Here is a 20,283-nt window from a genome sequence, read left to right as displayed (position 1 = left end):
CTTTCTATCTGCTGTAATAATACACATACACATACATGTATCACTCATATACATACTTTTCTTTGTATGACGGCCTGTCTTTGATTATGTTATTATATGTCGCATTCACACTCTCACACAGACATACATCTTTAACGCTACAATAAATATCTCTGTTATTCATCTAATACGGTTGTGGTCTTTCATTACTGGTCATCTATGTTATCGTCGTATAACATATCACGTATATCATATTTGATATATTATTTTGTGTTCGACCGTGCGACGCGTTTAAATAAAAGGAGTCCTCTGTTTTTCCATTCGTCACCATTTCTCCTTTTTGAGTTCGTGCCACGCAGTGGGACTGAACTCAGAACCATGTGGTTGGTAAGCAAGCTACTTACCACAGAGCCATTCCTACGCCTATATATGTATGTATGTATGTATGTATGTATGTATGTATGTATGTATGTATACACCAACCTCTACAATTTGTGAGAATATATCTACTGACAAGGCACATAATACTATCGACTTATGTAGCATTTACCATTGTGTTGCATAGCTTTTCGATAATAAAGTATTTACTGCTTTTGAGGCAGACGGACGATTACACCATCTTTACTTCGTGCGCCAACAAACATTGTTGCGTAGTTCCAACAAATAAATAGACAAGCTTGTTCGTAAAAAAGAGCAAGAAGGAATATGCGTCTACTCACATGTCGTCATCACGTCATCATGTATGGTAAAACAGAAAAGGAACAAAACATTTTTTTCTAAATTCTTAAAAATTGCTCTAAAATTTAATGCGTCACTGGATAACGATAAATGTAAATTGTCATCTAAATCTATTTGCATTCTAAGTTATCAAATTAGCAATAGCGAAAAAGTCCCCACCATTATTTTACTTCGCTCGGAGAAAATTTCATATTTGCTTATAAGCATTCTCGTTCTCGATTTACAGGTATGTTCACTTATAATACCTGATGGTTTCCTTGTTTCTCTGAAAGAATAAGATCTTTAATCAATGCTCAGTTTCTGCTCTCGGTGGGAGTTTGTAACAACAATCAGTAACTTAAGAGCTGTTACGGAACTTGTCATTCGTAAAGACAATCATATATTTTATACTGCCATACTCCTATTGAAGGTGGAGGCGCAATGGCCCAGTGGTTAGAGCAGCGGACTCGCGGTCATAGGATCACGGTTTCGATTCCCAGACCGGGCGTTGTGAGTGTTTATTGAGCGGAAACACCTAAAGCTCCACGAAGCTCCGGCAGGGAATGGTGGCGAACCCTGCTGTACTCTTTCACCACAACTTTCTCTCACTCTTACTTCCTGTTTCTGTTGTGCCTGTAATTCAAAGGGTCAACCTTGTCACACTGTGTCACGCTGAATATCCCCGAGAACTACGTTGAGGGTACACGTGTCTGTGGATTACTCAGCCACTTGCACGTTAATTTCACGAGCAGGCTGTTCCGTTGATCGTAAGCGACGGAGTGCCAACACACACAAACCTATTGAAGATGATTAGCCTGTTGCATTTTTACTTGATTTTTAAAGTTTGAGATGAAATTATTGCGCAGCAGAAATATCTTTGCCTGTTGTGGTTATGAAAAAATGGTGACTCTTTGTTTTAAGTAAACTATTCACTGATAAAAATCTGTATAAATTCTATGTAAAACACAGCAGCAAGATTAAAAATGAGAAATTATTACGCAGGCGATTAAAATTCATGCCGTCCTGTTAAAAAATCCGACATAATCCTGGATCTCTTAATGCTATCATAGATGCACTATCATGTGATTTTTGTGGTTCTACTTCGCAGAGTAATCTCTTTGAACTCCACAAATCTTCTCCACTACATTGGCATTTAAAAGCTTAATTCATTTTGTTCGAGTGCAGAATCTTCTGCATTCGATGGATGGCATTAAACGTGTTGTTTCTAGCTGCAATATCCATTAAGATTTCAAGTCACGATACTGCCGTACAACAAGGATTAGTTCATCACAACTCTGCGTCCCCCTTACCACATAATCATTGAGTTTAAGGGTGCTTTACTTTAATCCATTCTTGATTAACTGTCTTCTCTTGCTTGGCTACGTTATTTTCCATTTCCGGTTTACATGCATATGAACATTAAGATTGAGCAGCTTCTTTCATGTCTTCTGAACTGAAATCATTCTTACATAAAAGTGCTGTTTCAGCTTTTACTGCTCAGACCTTTACCACTCTACTGGAAATACGCAATGTGAGTATCAGATCAGTTTCCTCTGGAAAATCATGACATTTGATGACAATTTAAGGCAAATCTATATTAAAGCAGCTTATGAATGTGTTCGATACGACACTTTAGATTCTTGTTTACGAACTCAACACCTCACGAAGGTATCCTGGTCTTTTTCAAAGAAAAAGAAAAACGAAACGGAGTACAGAGATGAGCCCCAACTTGGCTTTGTTCATTAGGACATTTTTGTTGAGGAGGTACAACCGTAAAAAGTACGACTCTTTAGTCCAAGAAACCGAAATACTGGAAAGACCTCCACCCACCCGATATAACCACATCTTTTTCGCATTACTCGACAAGATACCATAACAATTAGGGACTTAACCTTATAAGGAGAAATCTCAGATAAGTTTGGGATTAGGTTTGAAGAGAGTGCTCTAACTGAACGCACCAATATTCTTAAAAATTATCTTAACTTATCAACTCCCAGCTGATGAAGCACCTAGTCAATAGCTTAGAGTCACTCACGGATTTCGTGTGCTGAAACGTTCTATTTGTATTAAAAGATTTCTTGAACGATTTGGTGGACCTTAAAATATTTCGTATTGGATAAATACACTAAAAAAGTATTCAAATTTTGAGATGTTCTTTTAATAATGATATTACTACCAGCTACGAAGGCGGCGAGTTGGCAGAATTGTTATTGTGCCGGACAAAATGCTTAGCGGTTTTTCTTCTGACTTCATGTTCTGAATTCAAATGCTACAAGGGTTAACTTTGCCTTTCATTCTTTCAGGATCAGTAAAATAAGTATTAATTGAGCACTGGGTCAATGTACCTGATGTGCCACTTCCCCCGAAATTGCTGGCCTCGTGCCAGAATTTGAAACCGCACACACACACACACATATATATATATAATTACGTACATACATATTTATACATACATGAATACATATGTATGTGTGTTATTTCTTTACTACCCACAAGGGGCTACACACAGAGGGGACAAACAAAGACAGACAAACACGGATAATAATGTGTGTGTATGTGTATGTGTACGTGTGTCTGTGTGTATTTGTGTGTCTGTGCAACAAAGCCACCATAAACTGGGAATCCCTAAAGAAACAAATCTTACAGGCATTAGAATTCCAACGAAGGACAATCGCACAGTATCAATGTATGGTATAATGTGTACAAGAAAACCACCGCAAACAAAAAAACCAAAACAAGAATTCCTCGGCAAATTTAACCCTACAACTAGGACCTCAATGAAGGACAAACCATGAGAACACAAGATGCAAAAGGCTTACAGTCAACAAATCACAAATAAACAAAGTTCATCAAACGAACACATCCCAATATAGGTACAAAGGTAGATAGATAGATAGATAGATAGATAGATGGATATGTGTGTGTGTTAAAGGTATGTCTATGCACTTATATACATACATACATAAAAATATATATATACATATATTTGTGTATGTGTATATATGTATGTATTTGAATATGTGCATATATGCATGTACATGTGTATATGTTGAGATATAAGTATGTGTGAAACCAATTACACCCAACAATGGGTCAACTGATATTCTTTCGAATTAATGATGTGACGAAATAGTTCTATTGATACTGAAGTGTAAATTAGCTAATGATATCGATCTAGGATTAAAAGAATCTCTTCTGCATTAACTGGGATTTATTTTCTTCCTATTGTAAGACTTTGGCAACGCCATTTATGTAGCAGTTGTTGAATCAACATGAACCTTAAAGCAGCAGCCATTTTACACGTCAAAATAAGATTAAAAACGAATGTTATTATTGCATTGTCAATGTGAACAAACGGAGAGTGTTCAAGAGAATAGTAGGAATAAGGGATTTGAAATGCAAGTGCATACTCGAATATACACTAACATACACACACTTACTAGATCTGGCACGCACACCCATTGACATAGGTGCGACATATTTACACGCAAATGTAAATATAACCCATTTAATGTTCTGCTTTCGTGCATATTTCAAACGTTAATTTATCTTCGCTTATGTAATATATTGTTTTGAAGAAGAGGTTTCGTTCTATTAATTTATGTAAAGGGTGTGGTATGTCTGTACTAGCAGTGTTTAAAACATGCATTTTTGATTACAGGGTAAACTCAAACGACACTATAAGTTTACAGCTCTGTTCGGTTTGTGATTGACCGAATAAACAGGCTCCCTCTAACAAGCGCTCTCTGCTACGTCCGATTGTCACTTACATAATGTGGCCGCCACCATGTTTAGTTTAGTTATTTTCACTTCGTTTCTCCGAAGAACTCTCGGCTGATAGCTTGGTTCTATTGCGTTTGCGCCGGCGTCTCACACACAAGAACAACCCTTCTTTCACGCATGCCAACAGAATCGACCAAATTCAATGCCGTCATCTCATGCTTACTAGAAACACTTCTATCAAGTCTCTTTCTGTATAGACAAACATCTAATGTCACGCATTCATTTACTGCTAACACACCACAAACAACTCTATTAATTGTGACTACTGCCTATTAATCAAGGTTATTTATGCGTAACTCACTGCTACAATAAACTTTACTATAGAAAAGGGTTGAGTTGTCTATCATCGCACAACTGTTGAACGAACATACAGACACAGTGATCAACAAGCTACCACCGCCTACGTCGTCACAGACGGTGAACGCTCCACCGATTTATAACAAGCTACAAAGATAGTGAACTCACCATACCGATGACCGGATCTTACATTACATTGATGGGCCAAAAACCTACTAAAAGGGTTTTGTTTTCCCTGTTTATTCAGCTTTATTTCAGGCTGTCAAATTGACGGTGAAAAAAATAAATTCGAGCGACTTTATTGCATCATTTCAAAATGGGGATCAGTTTTGTGACTAAGGAATTGACCAAGAGATTGTCAACATTGGTTCCGAAATCTTTAAGACGGAGGTTTTAAAGATGAAAAAATTGCAGACGACCTGACGACTTCCAGCGAGTGCCAATGACTAACTGTGGACCTTTCTCAAAGTGAACTCACAAAAAAAAAAAAAAAAAAAAGCGAACTTTTAGGAAAACTTAACATTGATATTCAACGGTTGATACGCTGCACTGGAAAGTCAAAAACGCATGTCGAATCGGTACAGTACTAACTGAGCGTACAAAAAAAATAAAAATTATATAATAATAAATAATAATGCGGTTATGAATTCTGCTCTCGCTTTCTTTTTATAATTGAACCAAACTATTAATATTCCTTGAACCGCACTGAGACAATTGACGAAAAGTAGACCCTGCACAACCGGTTTCTACGCAGTGATTGAACCGACATGAAGCCTCAAAACACTTTCCAAAACCGAAACTACATCATAGAAATGTTCTGGTTATTGTTTGGCGGCCAGCAAATGGAACTTTGCAGTACTATTCCCAAGTAAAATAATCATAGTAGGAAAAGTTTGCTGGAAGGGCGTCAAAATGAACTAAGGACTGCAATGTTTGCATCTAGTATTGCTCAATGCAAAAAAAAACAAAAAAAACGATTTCTTTCCTTGACAACACACGATCACATATCACTGCAGAAATCGAACCAACGGGTCTACGAATCTCTACTTCACCCAGCTTATTTCACGGATTTCTTTCGCCCGACTAGCACTTTTCAAAGATCTCGATAACTTCCTGCTGAAGAAGGAACAACCAAGCAGCAGTAGCTGAAAACATCTTAAAAGAATTCATTGGTTACATCATTCAAAAATTCTATGCAATCATGCATTTATGTAGCAGTTGTTGAATCAACATGAACCTTAAAGCAGCAGCCATTTTACACGTCAAAATAAGATTAAAAACGAATGTTATTATTGCATTGTCAATGTGAACAAACGGAGAGTGTTCAAGAGAATAGTAGGAATAAGGGATTTGAAATGCAAGTGCATACTCGAATATACACTAACATACACACACTTACTAGATCTGGCACGCACACCCACTGACATAGGTGCGACATATTTACACGCAAATGTAAATATAACCCATTTAATGTTCTGCTTTCGTGCATATTTCAAACGTTAATTTATCTTCGCTTATGTAATATATTGTTTTGAAGAAGAGGTTTCGTTCTATTAATTTATGTAAAGGGTGTGGCATGTCTGTACTTGATGTTACTTGATGGCGATTATTTGTAGAATCGTAATAGTTATTACTTCGATTTTTATATTTTGATTAAGAGTCGAGATACATTACCTTGATACATAAGTCTTACGAAATAATGTATAAAGCATTAAGTATTAAAGTATTCATACATTAAAACTTATTGGAAGTGGACATAAGCAGGAGAAGAGATGATGATTGAACGTCATCTACAAGGTTAAAGGCTGTGACGAAAGGACTTTGTCGAATAAAGTGATAACCAAATGACTGATGAAAACATTAAATAGTCAAAAATTAAGTTGATGACGACAATGAAAACAATGATGATGCGGATGAGGATAAGCGAAATGCAACTATCGCATGTTTCATATTGACGTAATGAAGCTCGCAACATACGATTTCATATCAAGAATCTTGAACAGACACATACAAAATTAGCATGTGTTTGGGTGTGTGCGTATGTGTGCGTGCGTGTGTGTACGTGTGTGTGCGTGTGTGTGCGCGCGCGTATACACACACTCTGTAGTAATGGCTGTTAATACAAGGAAGATGGCCATCCCCTCTCACAGATAAATAGATACAAAGACGGAAATAGAGAGAGAGAGAGAGAGAGAGGGAGGGAGGGAGAGGGGGATTTATTGTTTATAGTTGCTTGCATACCAAAGTTTTACTCTAATGGTCAGGAATTTGCTTGTGGTGACATTCCGTGGAATTTTGTCGTAGTTATTGAGACAAAAGACATGCAACGTGTCATATGATGCATAACTTCACTGGAGTTTTCTTGTTATGGAAAGAGCCAGCAAGGATGTTAAAGCTGTCTTTCTGCCTATTATTAGTGTATGCAGTTTCTCAGTAAATAATAAACTATCGAACAACGAATATTGGGTAAAATGAGCAAGGTAAGACAGACGTTCAACGGTTGCAATATAAAATCCAGTAATCCCACAACTCCTTCTATGAAAAATGTCATTTCTGTGTAGAGAATCCTTCAAAATAATAGTTTCTGAATTAGGCACAAGACCAGCAAGTTTATTCGGTAGTATCAATTCCAGTACTTTATTTTATCAATCTCAAAAGATCTTCTGTAGGATTTGAACTCAGAATGTAAAGAACCGGAAGAAATACTGCAAAGAATTGTTTTCCAATGCTCTAAGAACTCTACAAATTCACCGCTATGAAAAGCCTTTCAAAATAATACAAACTAAAGATAAGAAAACTGTAATTTCCAAAACAAGATATCTGAGTAAGTGCACGCGAATATCTGTTTCATTAAGCAGGCAACTACAATTGAAAATAAAATACGGTAGAGTTGTATCTTATATCAGCTTAACAACAAATTCATTTCAAGTTGAATATGCTTACACATGAACTCGTTAAAACACTATATAAAATAAAACAACAGCAAAAACTATAATGCTAAGGAAGCATATTTCACAAAAGTAAAATAGGGAGGAATCTACGTACATTGTATTGTCTATTCTAATATTACAATTATTATTATTATTACAATTATTATTATTATTATTATATTATTATATTATAATATTATAATTATTATAATACACTATTGCAAAACATTGCCATTCATGTTTGACTGAGAAACATATCATATAGATTGCCCTACACCAATAATAAACAGAAAGACAGGGCTTATTTCGATTTGAAGACACGGTATTAAATTTTTGTTATGATTTTTTAGGGAAACAACGAAAGCACTGGTGGTGTCACACATCAGTTGACACACCTGCGTGTTGTTCTTTTATTTTCAACAACTACGAAAAAGTTTCTGAAGATCGTTGTGCCTAAATTCCTAAATATTAACATGAAACCATAGTATGAAAGGAGCTACGGGTACTAAATGTTATACTATACTTAATTCTATGAGTTTTCTTCCTGTGTGTAGTGAGCACTTTAATGTTTTACACGAGTGCAAGGCAACATCTAATTACGTTGCTAAATACACACACATACATACACATACACACACATACATACACATACACACACATAACAAGCCTCTCTAATATTACACTCTACCATATTTCTTTTTAAATAATGGCTAACTGGATAATATCATCTACGATAATCGTGGTGTGCCTCTAATCTGTTAGTGCTGACTGAAGACTAAAGAACATCAACAACAACAGAAACATAATTTAAGAGGCTTGAATGCAAACTGATATTCCAGTACCTTATTTCTCGATTGTTTGGAACCAGAAGTGTATTCTTAATGAATTTTCAAACAATCTTATAGCAAATTATGTTGAAATATCTCCTCCCTGCGTCACTCATATGAAATCCACAAGGAATGACATCCATGAGTCTAACGGCGAAAAGAACCACACTTAACTTCATCCTGCTTCTGCGCGCATATCGTTGTAAATGTCTATTGATCTTATTTTAAGGTTTACTGTTACGCCTGTATGTCTGTTTGCACGAGTGATTGGATATGTATGTAAGCATAAGACAAGTATGTGCCGCCATAGAAGTCTGCTGTCCTGCCGATGCGAAACCCTCTTCCAAAATCAAGGAGATAGAATATAACTATGGAAAACTGCTTAAATATCCAGCTTCTATATTCAGATTATAAATTCACATTTATACCAATAATAATTTTCAATAAAATAATAAAAGCAGCTGACCAGCTCTATTACTCACGGACAAACAATACAATTATGCTTATTCAGAGAGTAAGCTGTAGAAAGAACAAACAAAAAAAAAAACCCCGACCTGATAGAATAAAACTGACTGTAGTTTTGAAATCAGCATGCCAATTTTAGTCTAAATCAAGTGATAAAGCAAACGCAACAGAAATTGTTTAAAATTGTTCCGCTGTGTGACTAGTGCGCTCGGCTGTATGAGTAAATCCTTAAGAGACAATCTAGATAAGGGTTTTCAGAAAAAGATAGCAACCAGTTAATTCGCACATTACAAATACAATCTGTAAGCGGAACGGTAAAACTATGCAAGACTTTTCTCAAGTCCAAAATGTGACATTATCTTTGTTATCTACACTCCAGTTATAGAGCTTTGTACCTTTCTTAGAAACCATCTCCTTCTTTACAAGAAGACTTCAAATAATTAAAAACAGAACATACGTACATTATAAATTATTATTGTTGTCGTTTAGCTCCCAGGTCAATCATGATAGAGCAACCTTATCACCAAAGACGAACCAACCCTGACCATCGCGTCTTTTGTTTCCAAACATAGTGTATCCACGACTTCATTATTCAATGCTCTTCTTTTTAAGACGGTAAAGTGAAATTCGAAGGAGATTTAACTGTTATTTCTAGCATTTAGTGTCTCTTTGTGTTTGCCTTACGTTATGCGTCTGCATTATGTTACCTGCGTGAGACTTTTGTGTGTGATGTGGGGGTGTACGTAATAATTTGAATACATAAATAAATTCATCTTGCAAACGTAATGAATCAACTATTGATAATTATTAATCAGAATGGTTCATAATTATGATTAGGCTTGGTGTGAAGCTAGCTGAAAGAGTAACTGTGACATTCATACCTTTCCCGAAGATAGCGTTGTTATATATATATAAAGTAAAGTAACTAAACGAATTCTGATATTGGTTCCGACTTCTCGATTTGACAGCAAGCTTCGCTGTCTATCTATCTATCTATCTATCTATCTATCTATCTATCTATCTATCTATCTATCTGTCTGTCTGTCTGTCTGTCTGTCTGTCTCTTTCTCTCTCTCAGTCCACCTGTCTCTCCGTCTGTCTGTCTGGCTGACTATCTAACGCCCTCTTTAGATTTGTAAGTGTGTACACGTTTATATTCGTCTACCTTTTGTATCTGCGCATATACACGAATGTGGGCATCGGCAGTTTCTCTGACGTCACAACTTGGCATTTTTTTTAATGGATGAAAAACATAACCAGATAGAATATTATGTATATGATGAAAATTATTTGCGTTGTAAATTGAGCAACGAATCTAGTAGTAAAAGAGAATTTCATTTTTATATTTTGCCAAGAATCCAAGCAAGTGGAATGAAGTATTTTAGTATAATTAAGAGATCTAGGTCAATAATAATGGATGTAGAAGGAATCTAAAGAAAAATTTGATTGCCAAAAACCGTTTTCAGTTTTTACTTTCATCTTACTAAGTAACTCTTAGAGTCTTCTTTTACCATTCCATTAATATCTAGAATGCGTTATAGGGATATAAATCAACACAGTAACGGCCTGGTGTTTTATATCTCAATCACCTAGAGGATGAAAGGTAAAGTTGATCCCGAATGGATTGGATCTTAGAACGTAAAGGTTTGTAACTAAATGCCGCAAGACAATGAACTAGCAGAATCGTTAGCACAACAGACAAAATGCTTAGTGGGATTTCTTCTGGTTCTTTACGCCCTGAGTTCAAATCCCGCCGAAGTCTACTTTGCTTTTCATCTCTTTGCAGTCGAAGAAATAAAATACCAATCAAGTACTGGAGTTGATGCAATCGACTTGTCCCCCTCCCCATAAAAATTCTTGGCCTTGAGTCCTACAACGGACCGGCGTCCTCTTCAGATGGATTGTTGTGATCATGGAAACAGGATAACCGGTCTTATGAATCCTAGGGCTCAAGAAATAAAGCAGGTGCTAACGATTAGCTGCATGGTATGAGGCTTGCTTCCCAACTACATGGTTCTGGGTTCAGCCCTACTTCGTGGCACCTTGGGTAAGTGCCTTTTACTATAGCCTTGGACTGACCAAAGCCTTGTGAGTGGAATTGGTAGACGGAAACTGAAAGAAGCCGGGCCTATATATATAGGCTGGTCGTGGTGAGAGGGATAACTCCCTTGGCAAACAGGACACAGTCGTGTGTCGATAAGCCAGCTGGAGGAGATGTCCTCCTGGGGCTAAAAGCAACAGTAACATCCACCCCTAGGGGTCAGCCACACTTAAGTGGCAATATACTACACTTTATCGTGCAGTTACTGTTAATACTTCATTTAGAGAATTAACATTGCTTATATATATATATATATATATATATATATGTATGTATGTATGTATGTATGTATGTATGTATGTATCTGTGTGTGTGCCTTTTTATCTGTGTTTGTCCCCACTATTGCTTGACAACCGGTGTTATGTTTTTATGTCCCCGTAACTTAGCGGTTTGGCAAAAGTAATCAATAAAATAAGTACCAGACTTTAAAAAAGTACCGGGATCGATTCATTCGACTAAAAGTTCTCCAAAGCGATGCCCCAGCATGGCCTCAGTCTAATAACTGAAACGAGTAAAAGATAAAAGATAAGCAGTCGATTAAATAAATACCATAAATATATTGTACCTTATCATTTAACTGTAACATTTGATCTTATTTCAAAATGAAAAAAAGTTCTCACGCTCTAACTATTCTGATGAGCAGTTAGGTATTTGACCATAGCGGTATCTTTCACCGGGTATGTAACCGTACTGACCATTCTTGTACAGAAATGGTTCATATACTGAAACACTTTAGTGTAGTGGATTTGAACAGAAAGCCTTAGGAGTTGTTAGTCCAATACCTTGTTCCGTGAGATCATTGTTACCCAAGTGTTTCTTTATCTGGTTCCTTCAAATCCCCATGAGATAATCTCAAGAGGATTTGCGTTTGCACTGAACAAATTCCTTTGAGATGGACGACTTCTTAGAAATTCCCTTAGTAGATCGACAAGTCTGTTTTGCATATAGAAAAGTGATAAGAATATAAAAGCAAAATATTAAATGTAAGGGGCACTTGTCAAAGACATAACTAACTGGTATTCCGTCGGTTACGATGATGGTTTCCAGCTGTTCCGATCTACGGAACAGCTTACTCGTGAAATTAACGTGCAAGTGGCTGAACACTCCACAAACAAGCGTAACATTAACGTTGTTCTCAGAGAAATTCAATCTGACACAGAAGGATGGCCCTTTGAACTACATGCACAACTCGTTTTTGCCAGATGAGTGGACTGGAGTAACATGAATTAAAGTGTCTTGCTCAAAGACACAACGCGCTGCTGGGTATCAAACTCACGACATTGCAGTCGTGAGCCGAGTAACCACTAAGCCAAGCGGCTTCAAATACATCTATGTTCTAAATGTCTAAAGCCTGTATTGGTAGAATTCAGTGACGTAACAAGAACGTGTACCACCTAAGGCAGCTTTCGAGTTTGCCGTACACTTCCTAGGGCTCATCTGCCTACAGAGTTATACAGTAGACCCAAAAATGTTACCCCAACCATAAAAGCGTCACCCTGAAAAGACCGGCCACTCTACTCCAACCCAGCTACGCTACTGGCAGAACCATTAGAATAGTTGGACAAAATGCCTTCTGGTGTTTTATTTTGGTTCTTTATGTTCTGAGTTTAAATCCAATTGAGTTCAACTTACCCATACATCCTTTCGAAATTTAATAAAATAAAGTATCGGTCAAGTATTAGGGTCGATTTAATCGATTAATGTTGCCGTCCTCCGTTCAGGTTTCTAAATCGGCTATATCCGGCCCATATATTCTACCTGCTTTATGTTTAAATCACCTAGATCCAGCCTCTGACATCTACATCGCAACGTCATTCTAAAAATAAACAAGAGCACTCAGAGAACGCAAACATCCGCCAAGGCAACACCAACGTCCTCTCAACGATTAGCCAGGGATGATTTTTAAAATGAAAATATCTTAAATAATCTCGACTGCTCTCACAAACGAGGAAACTACAAATGAACCCGACCACTCTCAAAAATTAAGTAGAAACATCGGAAAAATAATCCAGAATCCTTGTCCAGTACCAGATCAATCCTCAAGGACACAATCTAATCAGTTCGTGCCAGTCATGAGGCCAAACATCCCTGAAAGTTTCATTCGAATCCATACAGAGGTTCTTGAGATATCTTGTCCATGGACAAACAAACACAACTGAAAACAATACCTCCGCCTTAACGAAGGCGGAGGTAATAATCATATCATTGAATTCTCGAAGGTGCTAACTAGATGGTGTGTGATTAATCCGTGCCAATGTAAATAAACAAGCATCATATTTGAAAGAGTAATTTAAATGCTAAAGTGTTAAGCAAAAGACTGCGGCTGAGTATCCCGAATCTTTTCTGTACTGCTAACACTTCCAGGCGAGCTGAGGCTGTAAATCTCAACGATCACATGTATATGTGTGTGTTTGTGTATCTGTGTTTTCTCCCACCATCGCTTGATAGCCGATGTCGGTGTGTTTACGTCCTCATAACTATGTATGTATGTATGTATGTATGTATGTATGTATGTATGTATGCCTGCATGTACGGATGCATGCACGCATGATTATATGCAATCATCTACAATCGTAGAGGTCAGCTGTCCTGCAGACGTGAACAATTTTTAATTTGTGAAAAGGAAAATATTTATAGACAACTACGTCGAAAACTGCAGATTTCTAAAGCTGATTATAAAACCACATTTATACAAATAATCGTAAGTGCACTTAACTGTATTATAAATGTTTAAGTGACGATCTCAAAAAGCTACGATTTGCAGACAAAGAAAGTGACCAACTTGTAACGTGTAGGTCGTCGTCACCATAAAAATATGCTGTATAACATTGTGAAATGAAGGAAATAGATTTTGAGGATGTAACAGTCTCCATATTCTCGTTCGTTTTAATTATTGCTTATACAGACACGTGTATATTTGTATGTATGTATGTATGTATGTATGTATGTATGTATGTATGTATGTATGTATGTATGAATGTATGTATGTATGTATATTTTCTGTCTATGTGTCTGTGCACACATTTGAATCCAATGTATACCAGAAGGTTTGAAAATCTAACGGAGGTCTCAAAAGACATTTTAAGATCCACAAAGATCAGAACTTATCAGCAGCTCTTGGTGGTCCAAATCAGATATGCAATCTATGTGGGCGCTTTTTGAGAACATTGTCTGGTTTTAAAAGCCACATCAGATGCAATGATGGTTCTAAGGTGTAGGTACAGGAGGTGGTCAAAATTTGCATAAGGAGTAGGCAACCACCACCATGTATGTATGTATGTATGTATGTATGTATGCGAGTGTGTATACGCGCATACATACTTACATAGAAACATACACGAAAACGTACATGAATCAATATATGTATATAAATACATATATGCATATGACTGATGAGACACAGCGATGTCGAAACGCCAGGTGTCCCAGCATCCCTTGCGCTAATGAGTCGAATGTGCTATGAACACACAGTCGTCGCAAATGAGAAATTGTTCATCAATGACGAAACATAACTGCGAGCTGGCAGAAACGTTAGCACGCCGGGCGAAATGCTTAGCGGTATTTCGTCTGCCGTTACGTTCTGAGTTCAAATTCCGCTTAGGTCAACTTTGCCTTTCATCCTTTCGGGATCGATAAATTAAGTACCAGTTACGCACTGGGGTCGATGTAATCGACTTAATCCCTTTGTCTGTCCTTGTTTATCCCCTCTATATTTAGCCCCTTGTGGGCAATAAAGAAATAAGAAACATAACTACGATTAATATGTACACGCCCATGTGCACATATTACGAGTCCACGAAAGTTGCATAGAACCGAATCAAACTATTACTAAATAATATATACACACACGATGGACTCTCCCGTCGAAAACGCATGTGCTGTACATTAGCTCACTCCCTCCATCAAATCGATGTTGTCTGAACGGGTGCACGATGTGCCACGAGTCAGATGTTGAAGTGATCGCAGATCAACGTGAGATCAAGTGTTTTGCTCAAGAAAACGATGCACTCCCGCCCCGGTATAAGAACTGAAACCACGATTTCGCGATCGTGAGTGCAACACCCTAACCACTAGGCCATGCGTCCCCCTCTCCTCCCCACGTATACAATCACCTCTTCCATTGAGCGATGTTGGTTAAAATCTGAATTTTATACAATTTATTTCCTTCTATGGAATTTAAAAAATATATAAACAAACAACGATGTGAGAAATCTATTTCGCATTCAATGAAAATAGATTAACGATGTTATTATTTGCGTGCCTTTCAAGTTCCAGAAAAGAAAATTTATTTATAAATTTACAAAAGAACCTACTTTTGTCATTGAAAGAGCTGATTAAATGGAATGGATTATGGACAAAGGGGTTTTAAGTTCAGTTCAGAATAAACACTGTTAACGCGCAAAAATTAAGATCGAATTCGTCCAAACTGTAAAATGACGATAGAACCAACTTTATGAAGAAGGACAAACTCAATAAACGCAAAAAAGAGGAAGAAAAATGGAATGAAAATACTTCGACCGTTAAAATAGGAACGTAATGTTAGATGCAGATAAGGCAGCGTGGAGGCGCAATGGCCCAGTGGTTAGGGCAGCGGACTCGCGGTTTCGATTCCCGGACCGAGCGTTGTGAGTGTTTATTGAGCGAAAACACCTAAAAGCTCCACAAGGCTCCGGCAGGGGATGGTGGCGAACCCTGCTGAACTCTTTCACCACAACTTTCTCTCACTCTTACTTCCTGTTTCTGTTGTGCCTGTAATTCAAAGGTCCAGCCTTGCCACACTCTGCGTCACGTTGAATATCCCCGAGAATTACGTTAAGGGTACACGTGTCTGTGGAGTGCTCAGCCACTTGCACGTTAATTTCATGAGCAGGCTGTTCCGTTGATCGGATCAACTGGAACCCTCGTCGTCGTAAGCGACGGAGTGCCAACCACCAAATAAGGCAGCGAGCTGGCTGAAATGTCAGCACACCGGAGGGAATCCTTAGCGGTATTTCGTCAGTCTTTACGTTCTGAGTTCAAATTCGCCGAGGTCGACTTTGCCTTTCATCTTTTCGGGGTCGATGAATTAAGTACCAGCTGCATACTGAGTCGATCTAATCGACTAGCTCCTTCCCCCAAAATTTCGGGCCTGCTGCCTAGAGTAGAAAAGGATATTTTGTCCGTCGTTACATTCGAAGTTCAAATTCCACCAAGGTCGACTTTGCTTTTCATCCTTTAGGGATCACCGAAATAAGTACTAATTGAGTCAATGTAACCAGCTTACTCCTTCTCCAGAAATTACTGGCCTTGTGCCAAAATATGAAGGCAACATTACACACATACACACACACACACATGCGCGCGCGTGCGTGTGTGTGATGGTGCGTGGCCTAGTGGTTACGATGTTCGGTTCACGATCATACCGTCGTAGGTTCAATTCCTGAACCGGACGGCACATTGTGGTATTAAAGAAAAGCACTTCAGTTCCGACTGTCCCAGTCCACTCGGCTAAAATTGTATACTGGCCGGAATGCTGGCGCAGCTCGCAATATCTGTTACGATCTGTATTGTCTCATACTAGATGTGTCACTAGAGTCGGGTGGGTGATCTCCGTCGCACGCGAACGCGTATAGCGTGGAACATGGTACATGTTAACAAGTTATACTCGTTCTTTTATACGTACACATAGATAAATAATTACACACACGCACGCACACAAATACATACACACATAAATAATTACACACACGCACACACATACAAGCGCGCACACATATACGCATATAAATGGATAAAGATATACACACATATATATGTGTGTGTATATCTGTGTATATTTATTTGTGCGCGCGCACGCTTAAGCGTGTGTGTGTGATTTACATATTTATTACCTGTATTTCGATCTATTTTCATTACGCAGAAAATCCAAATGTTCTACACGTTAGAAAAAAGGGAATGGAACACAAGAACTTATGCATCCCTGAAAAAATATTAGTAATGTAGGTAAACCTGAAATCGTTTTAATCGTAATTTTCCGATATGCCGTAATTTCAACTTGGGGGTTGCTCTTACATTTTGCTAAGTACCTAACAAGATCTGATTGTTCTCTTCCTCTTTTTCTGTACTTGATAAATTTAGTCTGAAATCAGAAAAACTAGAGATATTTTGTGCTTGCTCTGGATGTAATGTAATGTCAGTGATTAGATGTGAACCTGCAGTTCCTCAGTACATGTTTGATTCAAATGAGATTCGAGTATTAAAACCTTCAAAACAACTAAATCGAAGAGATTATATGTCCACGTTTTAGTACCGTAAATCCTCGAGTATAGTCCGCCCTTGAGTATAATACGCAGGGGATTTTTAAGGGGCTGTACCCCTGAAAAACCTAAACCTTGTGTATAATACGCATCCCTTCTCTAACTTGAGTCAAGGAGGTCTGTATAACGTCCTTGGTTTGTAAACATATATACGGTAACGTCCTTTATTATCATTGTATATATAGCATAATGCAAACGTGTAGCTTTTTTGTGCACTTTGTTTGCAGAAAATAAAGAAATAACAGTGAAAAATAAATATTAAGTAAATTGCCTTTCACATATTTATCACTATCAGTTACAAGCCCGACATCACAAAATGCGTCTGAATAAACATTGCCGGATAGCAAATAGAGACTCGGACATTGCTTAGAAAATATTTTTCATTTTTAACCTCGCATGTAGTACGCACTAGGGATTTTGACCTTTAAATTTTGGTAAAAAAATGCGGATTATACTCGAGGATTTACGGTATTTCCTTTTCGTTTCTATTTAGAGCAGTAGTTCTCAACCGGGCTCCGTATGGACCTTGAAGGTCCATATGACCCTTAGGGCTCCATATGGTCCTTGGGGGGGGGGGTCCATATGACCATTGAGTGACTATATGGTGACTAAAATTTTGAGTGATCAAAATTTATCAACAATAAATTGGTTCAACTTCTACAATACACAAGATATTTCAACGAATGTTTTACATGATTCCTAATAATATTTAATTACAAAAAATATAATATGATTTTTTTTAAACATCGAAAGGCTAGAAAGGTTCATCTGATTAAAATAGGGATCAGAAGGATCCCTAGGTAAAAAATAGTTGAGAAAGTCTGGTTCAGAGAGTAAGCATTCATATTTTAAAGGTTGTTGTTGCTGAACTCGGAAGATACATGATCATAGATGTTCTAATTACGAGCGCCCATCTTTTATTTACGACATCGTGTACAGCGCTGGATTAACCATTAAACAAAATAAACACATGCTTAGGGTATCAAAGAAAGGGTAAATGGTTTACGGTACAAAAGAAATCACTTTAAGTTTGCTAAAATAATATCTGAAGTGGTTTACATGATCGGAAATATAATTTCAAAGTGTTCATGATATCATATTGAGGATCTTGATCAAAGATATTGCTATTAAAAATAAAAAAATGTAGGAGAAAAATTTTCAAATATAAATAAAGTGGAAGAATACAAACATAAATATTATTTTCCATCTTACTGCTAGTGTTGTTTCATTTTGAAAAATAAAAATTAATTTTATGGTTTGCAATTGTTTATATTTTAAATTACACACACACACACACACACACACACATTTATATATGGCGGGGGGGGGGGGCACCAAAATCTTTTAAGTGTTGATGGCCTCTATAGGTCGTCTTAATCTGACCCCGATTATCATATATCAAGGACTACATTATCCAGCGTATTCTTCCTTTTTTAAAACAGTAGGGTGTGCTTTGAGAGAAATCAGTGAGCCATCTCTGAAAGAAGAACCGATCAAGCAAAGGTTTTTTGCAACGAATCACATAGATATATTTACAACCGAATTATGGTTAAAACATTTTCAAATGAGAATCGAAAACGGGTCTCTGAGAACACATATAATTCCGTGATGACCATCAACTACGAACTTAATAACACCCACCTTGTTATTTCTTCGGACTCTCTAATCAATCCGACTCCGTTCGGGAAATAATTCCAATCACATAAATTCGGATTATTTTCGCCGTCATTTCCATCACTCCGCCATTATAATCATCATCATCATCATCATCAGCCATAGTTTTGTTTAAGCCTTGGCGACTAAATTCTTCTATTTATAAAATAAGAGATTGTCTTCGACGAAAGGCTTATTGTGAATGACCGACTCACTCACAGTGCAGCCGATTGCCAGAGAGTGAGAGAAAGAAGGGGGAACGAAATCAGTGCCAATGCTTTTTTTCATCGACTCCGGTGGAATTGGAATCAATGATAAAGCTGACATAGGTGAGGTTTGAACTTAAAACAAATATCGTAAAAATATTTATTAGATAGACGCTGTTAACCAGTCAGCCATCCGCCCACGCTCGTTCGCTGAATGAATATTTGTTCTAACGCAAGTGGCTCATATTAATTCAGTCTATAGTAATACATACTTACAACATATTTTACATGAAAATATGGAAATATGCTGTATGTGTTGGTGTGTGTATGCGCATATGTATGCAAATATATAATACATGCTTACCACTTTCCATATCTATCTATCTATCTTTCTATCTATCTATCTATCTATCTATCTATCTATCTATCTATCTTTGTCTATTTTATACATATACATTATATCTATCTATATATTTATGTGTATATGACAAGAGAGAGAGAGAGAGAGAGAGAGAGAGAGAGGGAGAGAGAGAAAGAATGGGAGTTATTGGTAGATAGACATAAATAAATACACATATATACACATGTTATCACACCTACATATATTTCATACTCGCTTCTTGATGCAGGCTCGTGTATAATTTTGTCGATCAGATACAAAGTGAAGACCGTCAACCCATGTTTCGCTTGTGGTGTCTTTCTTCGCCGTGCACAAAGCTTCCTTGGAGCATTACAAAAAGGATTTAGCATGACCTTGCTCCAGCGCTTATAATCAATCCTACCGGATTAATTCATGGCCGCCTGTCCGACGGGCTTCTCTATGCTTTTCGCTCACTAAATCCCACTTGGAAGTCATTAACCAAAATGATACTGTAGAAGAAGAAGAAGAAGAAGAAGAAGAAGAAGAAGAAGAAGAAGAAGAAGAAGAAGAAGAAGAGGAAGAAGAAGAAGAAGAAGAAGAAGAAGAGGAAGAAGAAGAAGAAGAAGAAGAAGAAGAAGAAGAAGAAGAGGAAGAAGAAGAAGAAGAGG

General features: G+C 37.3%; 1 protein-coding gene across 5 annotated transcripts in view; it reads right to left on the bottom strand.

The window, feature by feature from the left end:
- Window positions 1-20,283, bottom strand: part of LOC106883437 (uncharacterized) — a 155,399-nt gene that overhangs the window by 124,350 nt on the left and 10,766 nt on the right. Inside the window, exon 1 of one of the 5 annotated variants that reach the window (XM_052966912.1) lies at window positions 19,037-19,128. The exons of the other annotated variants lie outside the window; for them this stretch is intronic. The gene's annotated coding sequence lies outside the window, so the exon portion shown is untranslated. Of the gene's footprint in view, window positions 1-19,036; window positions 19,129-20,283 lie in introns of those variants that run through there. 5 annotated transcript variants of the gene reach the window in all.

This window comes from Octopus bimaculoides, chromosome 4, assembly GCF_001194135.2.
Source record: "Octopus bimaculoides isolate UCB-OBI-ISO-001 chromosome 4, ASM119413v2, whole genome shotgun sequence".
Lineage (NCBI taxonomy): Eukaryota > Metazoa > Mollusca > Cephalopoda > Octopoda > Octopodidae > Octopus > Octopus bimaculoides.
This window is presented reverse-complemented; position numbering and strand designations above follow the sequence as displayed.